Source organism: Mastigoproctus giganteus, chromosome 9 (genome assembly GCF_048544385.1).
Source record: "Mastigoproctus giganteus isolate SK-2022 chromosome 9, ASM4854438v1, whole genome shotgun sequence".
Classification (NCBI taxonomy): domain Eukaryota; kingdom Metazoa; phylum Arthropoda; class Arachnida; order Uropygi; family Thelyphonidae; genus Mastigoproctus; species Mastigoproctus giganteus.
The window spans coordinates 143615364-143627440 of NC_143583.1; the positions used below are offsets into that span (position 1 = coordinate 143615364).

At 36.1% G+C, this 12077-nt stretch overlaps 1 protein-coding gene across 3 annotated transcripts in view; it reads left to right on the forward strand.

Moving 5' to 3' along the window:
- The window catches only part of LOC150080786 (pre-mRNA splicing factor cwf19l2), a 315168-nt gene that overhangs the window by 187266 nt on the left and 115825 nt on the right, over positions 1 to 12077 (forward strand). The window lies entirely within an intron of this gene.

Sequence of the window (12077 nt, forward strand, 5' to 3'; positions counted from 1 at the left end):
TTGAAGAGAACCACTCTACACGTTCGTTGCCACCTAAGTGACGTAACAGGGCTTACCATCGAGAAGGTGTGCATGAGTGGATTTTAGGGAGGCAGGCAGGCCAACCGGACTTCTCCTAAATCTTCTGTAATAGAGAGATATTGGATCCATCAGTGTTTTAGGCTGAGTGTCTGATAACACACAGGATACCTGTTCCCCTCTAAGCCCCTTGTTATTCGTAGCCAAATTTTTGTAGCGGTTAGAAAAGGACTTGTCCACAATAAATTCACTTTCTTTTAACCATTAACACACTCAAAAAAGTATGTTTACGCTAACACACTGAAAATCGGTAGATTTTTCACTTTTGTAAGTATATCAATTTATAAATTGATAAATTTATAACCATATCAATTAAAAGCAAACGACAAAACTGTCCGTGACAAGCACATAACACTTACTGAACAAGGATTAGTGAGGAACATCCATGTTCGAGATTTTGTCACCCCCCCCCCCACCCACTGAGTGCTATTTTGACCCGGAAAGATGATTTTACCCACGCCCATGTTTTTTATGGCGGAAAATGTTCACGGCGCTTTAAAATTCACATTTTTTTTTAGGTTTCATTTTATATTAAATCAACAACCACGAATACAGATACTGCGAATAGCGGGGGTTTACTGTATTTACCCCGATTATAACGTACACAGCAGGCATCTGGTACCCGAAAGCCATCACTGTTAGTGGTAGAACAATCCTCGACTCTCTGCAAAGGAACATCCTGCTCGCTACTACCCCTGCCTGCTGCACTGTTAGTACCCATGCTCTGCAAATCCTGGCATGTGCCATGCCACTAGACTTGAGGTGGTCTACTGTGGACTACTCTTCCACCTCTCCAAAGCAAATTCCAAGACCATCCTCGACTTCACAACAGATCCCGCAAACGACAGAACAGCAGAAAAGAAGCGTCTTCTCACGCATCTGCAGTAGGCATGGCAAGCGAGATGGACTACTTCCAACAAAGGCGAAATCACTAGAAAGTTCTTCCCTTACATTAACAGGGTGTTCCCCAGGCTTCCCCCCTGGTTTTCACCTGGCCTTTATGCTACATACCTGTTAACTGGCCATGGATCATTAAAAGGCAAACTGACGGCCCTGAGAATCATCGATGATCCCACTTGCACCTGTGGTGGGACTGAGAGTTGGTCGCACCTTATGTACAACTGCCCCCTGTATGAGGATCTCCGCTGCACCTTCATCACTTTCCTTGACCTACATACCCAAAGACCAAGAAACACACCTGCTTGATAGTAGGGAGGAATATACAGCTTTTATGCGTTTTACACAAGAGCTCTTCAGCCGAAGGAAATCCTTATCTACAGTTTCTGTACTGGCACCACAACGGTCCCAAGGAAGACAACAGACTGTTTGAGACCATGATGGACTTCATCCAGACTAGACAGTCATGAACTTGACCGTCACCATCAAACGGACAACTATCCGACGATTGGAGTTTGAAAGCTACCATTGGATTGAATTAAACCCCTGGATTGGACACCACCCAATGTCGATGACAGAGGCGTCAAATGGTGATCCTGTCTGTGCTCCTTTGTACAGTCACTTTCGACCCCATTCCTTCCCCTTTCTTCGCCTTCACCTGATGGACCGAGTGTCCATTGATTGGTTGGGGATGCCTTCGCCTATATCCTCTTACTTTCATTCCCCCCTGTACTACCTCACTCTATCTAATCGCTTTTTTTATTATTATTATTTTATTATTTATTTTTTTTTAATTTATTTATTTTATTATTATTATTATTTTATTATTTATTTATTTTTAATTTATTTATTTTATTATTATTATTATTTGTATATATATATTTTTTTTAACTTGGTCTCTGCTCAGGAAGCTGAGGCGACCCTGACAGACTAGCCAGAGAATTATGGACAGCCTGGCTACCTCCTAGTGGTGTTTGTGTGCGGGCAATGTGGGGTTCCACCAGGGGCCCTGCGGCCAAATGCCAGGACACACAACAGAACCCAACAGAATACTACACATTCAACATACAACACTTTTTTGGCATCTACAGTAGTACTGTATTTCTTCACAGTGTACATATGGTGCAGATGTGGGAAACCACAGGTGGCGCCTGACCCTAACACTATGCACACTATGTATATTTATAAGAAACTCCCTATTGATTTTTTGAAAAAATGCATTCCAGTGATACATTCATATTATAGAAATACTTTTTTTGCTATAATAAAATTCAAATTAACCAAAAGATATTGGGATAAATTTAGTCTTCGTCATCAATACATTACTGGAAATATATAATTAAAAGACAAAAGTCCCACCCTGAATGGAGAAACTTTGTAAGATTGTCTGTTTTGTAAACTGTCTGCTTTAGAATATGGACTAAATTTTGCTTAAGAGATAACAGATACCTCATGATGAATTGTATAGCAGAATTACAGGTAAAATCAAATAACCATCCAGACAAAAATAGAATTATACATGCTACTAACATAATATCAAGAGAATACATACAATACCCATTATCTCTTTGCAGCTTTTCCAGATGTAAATGTATGCTGTAGGTATCTATAATTATTTTATATGTCTAACCATAAAAATATATGTTATCTATCTACTATTACCTGAGTATATAAATATAAAATGGACAAGGAATGTGAATATATGAGTACAAGCAGGTCTAAATGTGATAATGTGTATATATTTTTAGGTGCATTGGTGTCTGTTGTGCTATACTGTGTGTGTGTGTGTGTGTGTGTGTGTGTGTGTGTGTGTGTGTGTGTGTGTGTGTGTGTGTGTGTGTGTGTGTGTGCACATGTGCTCATATGTGTTAGTATATATATAAATGTAGGAGTAAATGTGTATATATGTGAGTGAGTGAGTGTATATTTCAATATGCATGTCTTGTGCTGGGTGGGGAAGGAGTCCACTTCAGAAAAAAAAGTGTGTGTGCTGTCCTAATCAGGGTTTTGTATTGAGAGGAGTAAGTGTGTGAAAATGGGGAATGACTGAGAATGTCCTTTGGGTGTTAACTGTTGTACCCTGAATATGTATATTTATATTTTAAAAAAATAATAATAAATAATAAATTAGCTATTCTTGCAGGTTAAGTTGTATAAACACATGGTCACCTGTGTAAACTATGCAGTAACCAAATGAATATTTATGATTAGTATTAAAAAAAAGTGATGCCTTGGTAGTTGTTATATTTAGGTGGCACATGTGTCCTATCTGTCTGTATGATGATAAATGTGAAAGATATGTGCTGTTTTCAGCCTTTCTCTAAATACATAAATATATAATAAAAAAAGACAAAAGTGTAATTGTGTAAATTAAGTATGACAGGTGCACAATTGGGCTGAGTGCATGTAGAGTGTGTGTTGTTCTAACAGGCCTCCCCAAATTAGACATGTCAGCAGGGTTGCCCTGCTGACATGTCTCCTCTTCTGGGGCATGATGTAGGATTTGCTGACACTGGCTTCAGCTGGTGTGGGATTACTAACAGAGGAAGCACTGCGTGTCCACAGTGCGACCTCCTCTCCCCATATGGGGTGCCCTGTCCTATGAACTTAATCCCCTACGAACAGAGGTGTATTGCTAAAAAAAAATAGTGCCGGAACGCTCATTCTCCAGAAGACTATATGATAACACTACATCGACTGTACAGTAACTGAATCAGACTTCAGACTCACGGTTCATAGAACAACCAGTTCTAGCATTCAGCTCATGGTGAATCAAAAAGCAGCATTCACACACATCACAGTATATCTCATTTGCTGGATCTCTTTATCTAACACATTGTACTTTAGTAAGAAACATTCAAGTTTCATTGCAAAATTTATATTTTTGTTTTTAAATAAATTTTTAAAGAAATCTATTAATTTTAAAGATTGCTATTAATATATATTTTTAGTAGCAATGGGTAAAATAATTGATTATGCCGTTGTTTCATAATATTAGGTGTATAAATTTAATGATTTTCTATTATGATATTTAGAAAAAAGTACCGAAACGTTCTGGTGCGTTCCGGCCCGAATACACCACTATGATTCCTATCTCCCTTCTTCACCTCCCATTTGCCTGGTGAGTCTACCACCACAAATCTTTTCCTGTTAAAAACCCTGTTATTTCAGGTAAATAACATTCCAGGTGGGATGTTATTTCTATTTCCAGGTGGAAAGTCTCCCTAACATCCACCTTCTTTATCTTCATCTGTTCCCCCTCCTTGTTTTTTTTTTCCCCTCTTGTGGTCGTTCCTGGCAAGCTCAAGCATTATTCATGGTTCACGCCCTCCCCCACCATTTTCTATTCCCTACTACATCTGACCAGCCTCCCCAGAGCAGGGCAATGTGGGATCCCACTAGGGGCCCTGTGGCTAAATGGTTGGAGGAACAACAAATTAACACAACCCAACTTTACAGTTTGTAATGTGATACAAAGTATACAAATGCAGAGTGGGGGGGTGCTCCTAGTGTCACTTGACAATCAACACTATACACTATATCCCTTTGCAGCAATTATAGCTTAAAACAATTATGACAACAGACATCGTAATACAAAAAACAAATAAAGGTGACACTAGTAATTTTAGACAAATCGGAATATAATAGCAAAATCACAAAAATATTTAGAGGATCGAGATTCGTACATTATTGATAACAGTATATTCCATAGGACAAATCAAAAATAAAATATACAAGTCTCTTACGACCTTGCAGAAAAAGAAGTTATTTTACATACATTGCAGGCTATTGGTATTAGGAATAACATAATGCCATACATTTTTGGCATGATTAAATTACATAAACCAAAAAGACTGCTTGGACCAATTGTATATCATATAAAGACTCGGCATTTGCAAACTTATCATCATATGTTGTTAAATCATATCACTGTTTATTAAATTCTTGAAGTACAGCATAATTAACACCATCCACACTCACATAGCAATATTAAGCTATTAAAAAATGTTTCATATACACAGAATCACAATATCTAACTAATGCTTTCTCAAAAGAGGAAAGATCCTCATATAAATTAATTCAAGAGACTATACACAAGGTAAAAAATAGATTGATGAATCACCCCACAATGAAAAACCAGTTACCAATACAAAAATAATTTTTATGGACCCTCTAACATATCTAATAGTAGAGCCTATTATCATTAAGCCAGTTTATGTAAACAATACCGTGGAACTGAACTCTCCCAACATGCCTGGTGCACTATGGCCATAGATGCCAATGTGCCTAAAAAATTTCCAAACAAACAAACCCAACGTGCCCAGTCAACTTTACAACCTCAGCTTGATTCTGCTGTAACACTAATCAAATTACCTTCTAGTTATAAATTGCTATTTATGAAGCATTAGCAATTGAAAGGTTCAAAAATAATACACAATTTTGTCCTTTATGTTTAAACCACCTACAACCTTCTCACAAATATGGAACTTGAATAATATTAATATTAAATTTTAAAAACACATATCTGAATTGCACCATGGGAGCTAAAAAACTCTATATTAACAACAGTCTTTCTCCTTTTCTTATCATTCACGAATTAACTGAAGTTGACATTCGAAAGTTCACTGTCTGACCTCTTGCTTCTACAGTATATTTTTTTAGCATGGAGCAAGTCACTATAATGAACTACTGGAGAAAAGAGCACTTTTCTTTGTGGGATTTCATTTTAAATAGTTTTAATACTCATAATCCTTTCTGATTAATTTTTATTCCAGTCAAATGCTAACAGCTAAGGAGGTGAGTTCCATTAAAATAAGTTATACTAAATTTAAGGAGATGTTTATAATATGTGTTCATAGATAGATATGTATGTATTGTATATCTATTTCTACATACACACATGGATATATGTATAAATGGGCACCATTCCCCTTTATAATCCTTTCTGTCTTTTAAATTAGAATTTAACTAATGGAGCATAAATAAAATAAGCTTCATTGACTTATGTCACTAGATTGCCCCTCAGTAAGAAGAGTTCAAAAAATATATCTTGTGTGCTATCATCTATTCTCGGTCACAGGCCATGAATACCATTCAAGGACAACTCCAACTTGCAGTTGCCAAAATTGAAACATGTTCACAGAATAGTTATTGTATGTAGCAGAACGGAAATCTTCAACCATCCATTTCTACAAAAAAATACTTCGTCCTGAGATAGAATTATATCTAAAATCAGCCTACCTCTGCATACCATTATTTAACAGTTTGGCTTATTATTGGATTGCAACACATAGTAGCTTACCTTTGAACTATATGTTTTAAAAAAAAACAACATTCTAAGGGAAGTCTCTGCAGCCCTGAGAGTAGTCCATTGCATCTATACAGATTCTTAATTCAATATCAGTTAGACAAATATGCAAAGATCAAGAGTCTCCCCTCTCACCCTAGTTGCACTTGATTGTTTGTACCATATGAGAATAAACCTGATGAAAATCAGCCTTCAGGAATTAGACTTAAAGAACTGTTGGAATATTAATATTCAACACCTTTTCCAAGCTGTTGCTTTACTGGACCCTCACTTGGAATATGCCTTCATCTCCTTATGAAAATTACAAGGCAACCACATAGGCAAAATTGCAAATTGTTGTTGCAATAGGCAAACAACAATGTTCATTATTAAACTCATCCAACTCTGACATCCAACAGTTACATACAGTGCATGTCCTAGAAAACTTATGTAAACTCCATACATACTAATGGTTCAAAATGGATAAGGCTCTGTGGGTACTGTAGCAGTTTCTTCCAGTTTCTCAGAGGCAGTATTGCTTCCAGTAGTATGTTGTTTTTGCAGAATTGTGCAATCAAATTAGCACTATAAAGCATATATAGTAGTCATTTTGCAGAAACTGTAATATAATATATACAGACTTCTTAAGTGCAGTTTTTGCTGCTATTCAGACTAATTTTTTCTTCCTCTCACTGCATTCTGAACAACCAGTCTTTGTTATGCTGTTCCTAAGTGCACATTCAGAGCCTGATGTCCAGCAAAAGACAACTTTTGCTGAATCTGGAGAATGAGTGCTGATACTAAACAACCAAACACTGTACTACCCATCATCTCTCCAGTTGAGACTGGAGAGATGAAGGGTAGTACAGTGTACAGTCTCAACTGGAGCAGTTTATTACTGAACTGAGTTCAGTAATAAACTGCTGCTATCAGCATCCAGTCTCAGACAGAAAAGTTGAAATGATTTTGGCAAGGCTTCCTATTGGTCATTCTCATTCAACACACTTTCAGTTTCAAATACCAGTCTAACCTGCAAAACCATTAACTCTGTCACACAGATTTAGTAGTGATTAGATTGTGATGAACTTTACCATTATTTGAATTGTATATAGCTATATAATATGATGTGATCATTACAGTATTGAAAAAAAATAAATAATGAATAGGCACAATTTCGCCTAGGAGCCTTGTTAACAGTAAACCTAAAAAAACAACAGGCTGAAAAAATACAATAAATTTCAGTGATCTGAATAAGCTGTTTTGTGTTCTGGTCATTAATTGACAAACATGTTCAAATTTAATAAAGAAATATAATTATTTTTGGGTCAATTTTAGATTCATTTTTCTTTTCTTATTATGCATATTATTAATTTTACTAACTCTTTCAACTACTTGGCCTCCCATGTCTGGGAACCTGAAATTTGGGAAGGAAAGAAACAACCCCCACAGACCAAAAAGAAGAAAATCATGGAATATGATAACTCTCTTCCAGTTGAGCAGCCTAGGTGGTGCTCATGTTCTGTCAGTGAAACTGACTACGATACATCATAGTCAAAAAGACTGCATACGAACAGACAACAGGAATATACACCATTCCTTGTCTTACATTTGCTGTCAGAAACTCATGAATTGTCTATCCCCCATTTCTTATTTAGAAATATTTAAAAAGTGCTGCAGGTTCACCCAAAATGGTGAGAAGAATCAGATCTGGAGATTATCGGTAGAAATTGACTTGTATGGGTAGTATATACAAGTCTCCCCCCCCACATGCAACGGTAAATACCTCTAAAGGAGTAATTGCATCATGGGACCTAATGAATATCACAAAAGATAAACTGATCTAGAACCTGCAAAACCAAAAATCATACAAGCTAAATACATCATGATCAGAATGTGTCAAAAATATGGTCACTTCCAGATGGTATGCCCAAACTGTGTATCCAAAGCATATATGCAGATAGACTGCAGTGCCAAAACACTGCACATTCCAAACTGCAAAGGCCAACATCCAGCCTACTCCAAATCATCTTAACTCTAGAATCTAGGGGAAAAAAATTCAAAGTATAAGGTACAGTGGAAAGTTACCTACAAAGAGGCAAAAAATGCACACACCTAAATGCAAGTATGCAACAGCAACCCAAATATATCAGTCAGCAGCAACAAAAACTGAAGACTCAGTTCCTCCAACATCCTTTGCAGCTTGGGCCTGAACTATGTTCTCATCATCCTCAGAACAGCATTTTAAGTCTTGACTTAAAAAGCAGAGCAAACCATCCTCATCTAGTAAAGCCAAATACTGCACCACAAAATTCAGTGGAGCTGCAGAGGCTTTTGCAGCAACATTGATGAGCTAAACAGTGAAAGTTATACTATTCTTTTGGAAAGAATAGTCTGTTACAAATAATGCTCGCAGAGGGTTAACCATACTCTTAGATTCCAGCATCTTTTCTAAATGCATACCTCTTCAAACCTCATTAAAAGTTGGTGCAACACATAATGATTGGTATTGCCTTTACACTTGTTTCGATCTACCTTCCATCTAATCATCCATGTATAATTCAGGAACTGGAAGATCTTGCTTTGCAGTTGCCATCTCCTTTCTGTTTTTTGTGAGACTTTAATGGGCATCTTCCATTATGAGGATTCTTCCCCCTCTTAGATAGTCGAGGTAAACTGATTGAAATGCTATTGGATAAATAGAATTTAGCACTGTTGAATACTGGCACATGCACTTACATCCATTTTCCTATGAAATCAACCCCCAGAATGAATCGATCTCTCATTCTGCTCTCCAATCCTCTTTTCAAGTGGACAGCACTTGATAATCCTCTCAAGAGCAATTGCTATCCAGTAATATTTAAAATTCAGACCTCCCATTCCATGACAACAGAAAGCAAACAAAATAGAAATTTAGCAATGCAGATTGGAAAAAATATACCATGTCTCTCTTTGATGATCACATCATCAAGTCTTATCATATCATGCAATCACCAAGCACTACACAACTCAAATACTAACAGCTGCCATTTCACAATCTAAAATAAGAAGATGCAGACATACCAGTCGATGGTGAAATGAAGATTATAACAAAGCGAAAAAGAAAAAACTTAGCATGGAACTCATTCTCAAATACCCCACCACTACCAATCTTATTAATTATAAGAGACTTAGAGCCAAAGCACGTTATATCTGGTGCAGGGCTAAAAAATATTCCTGGATAAAAGTTGCTTCCTCAATTAATGAAGATACTGGGAAAAAGAATAAAACTGTTAAATGGTGATTGGAAATGCCTTAGGAGTCATATTCTCTGAATTGTCTATATATAATCGATCATTTCAAAAAATTAAGCTGTAAGCTAAAAAATTCAAACAGAACTTTAAAACACCCCTTTATGTTATAACAACCACTTGCACTCTCTGAACTGCAAGAATCAATAAATACCTCAAGGAACAGTGCTGCTGGCCATGATAGAATTTACTTCATTATGCTCAAAGTCTAGATCAGAAATCATTATCCTCACTGCTAAAATTTTTCACGTGTATCTTCTCTGAACATATCCCTAGTTTCTGGTGTCATACCTATGTAACAGCAATCCCCAAACCAAGAAAAAGTCATTCCATTCCTCATAACTATAGACTGATTTCACTCTCCAGCTGCATGAGCAAAACCCTAGTAAAAATAATACACCATTGGACTCACCTGGTATCTTGAGTCTCATTATGTGATCAATAACAATCAGTTTAGCTTCGGGAAAAATAGATTATCTTTAGATCTCGAAATAAAGGCCAAATCAAATGTCAGCAATGCATTTATCAGAAACCAACACTAGAAGCCTTTGATACAATATGGTGCTGCAGCACCATCCTAAGATTCTGTTGATCTAAGAGATTATTTACCTTATTTTATTCAAAACTTCCTTCACCATAGGTCCTAAGTTTTCCACTGGCAGGTTCTCTCTCAAACCTATATACAAGAAGGAGTTCGACAAGTTCTATTCTCAGTTCCACTTTATTTGCAATACAAATAAACAACATTCCAGACACTGTTCAATTCATACCTGTACACTGATGATCTTACCATATCTTCACATTCCCAGAATGTAAACTACAGTGTGTTAGTTGTCTGATGGCACCAGGGGTTTCCTCCATCTCCGAAATGGTTTTGTGAGGGATCTGAAAATCTCAATAAACAACATTTTAACTGTGGGTGGCATAAAATGGATACAGATTCCTTCACCATCTATGGCCATACATTTCTGCAACAAATGCAAGATACATCTCGAATCTGAACTACACTTAACTAACCATCCTTGCCAATAGTAAACTATTCATCTCTTGGATATAATTTTTGACAATAAATTAAGTTTCCAAGGTCGTGTGTGTTAAACATGTGTAGACTACTGCAGATAGAAAATTTATAGGCTCCAGATCATTCCAGTAACAGTGTAGGGTGCAGATCATTATGTCCTGCTCTACTTATATTGGTCCCTAATTAGATCTCATTTAGACTATGGAGAACCAGTGTATGATTCTGCTAGGGAGAGGATTGGCACATCTCGCCATCCAATATTCTGCTCTTAGGATTGCCCTAGATTCATACAGAATGTCTCCAGTTAAAAGTCTGTATGTTGAGGCCCATAGAATTTTCATTCATCTGTTTTGTTACTTCATTTTTTATGGCCTGTGCTGACATATTTTGGGCCTTTCCATCATTGTCAACGTCTTCTGAAGATTCAGTGATTTTCTTTCATAATTTAATTAGAGTAATTAATGTAAATAACCTCTAATTACATTTCTCTAATGTAATTAGAGATTATTTCATTTCTTCTCATATCTTTCACAGTTTTATGAAAATTACAAGTTTTTTTAGGCTTTCACTTATTCCAGATAAATCAAAATGTTATTTTTACCCCAAGCTTTTCTTATACCCTCAAAAACCTAAAATCATAGATCAGTAAACTGAACCTAAAAAGTTAGATTTGTAGCATTCTTGTTGACTCCATGTTATTTCAGAATTGCATATAGTGGCTTTGTTCTGAGGCACTAAGAGCATCCTTTTACTCCATTTCATATGCTCCAGAGATCTTCAGTAACTGCAGATTTCACTGCACAAAATCTAGGGGGGGGGTGTATATTAGGTGCTGCATTGTGCTAGCAGGTAGTCATATATGCTGTATATGGCCCCTAAAACTTTACTGGTCAATAAGTTAAATGACATTATTTAGCATGAAGGATTCAGGTTGCCAGAGTCAAAACTTTCCTTAATCATTGGCATCATTTGTGACTTAATGAAGAAACTAACAAATTCCAGAAACTGTCAGTTTCTTCCATCCAACAAATTCAAGAATCTAGTTTAAAAGGATATCTGTAGATTTGTACAGATTTGGTCTTATTCAAGTCCCTTAACAGCTACTTCTCAAATATTGTAGTGAATTATTCATTAAGGCTTAATATTGATATTGATTTTGGGCCACAGATGAGAAATATCAAAGTGCTATCCTAAAGGAGTTACATCTTTATTCTGGCTCCATATGTAAATTATACAGCAGTCAACCTTTTTTTTTTTTTTAATTTAATGTAATTGTAAGATTTTAATTTCTGCGAGATTAGTAATTCCTCTAGTTATTTGTTTTTTCACTCGGTGTCTCATGTAATCTAATGGCACTTTCAGTATAGAATTTTTATTGTTATTTTTATTATTATTATTATTTATTTATTTATTTTTTTATTTTATGCAAACTCTTCTGGTACACTTAAAGGGTTCTGCATATCGTTCAATTTTACTGGTTAAAAAGAAAATTATTATTACATCTAAA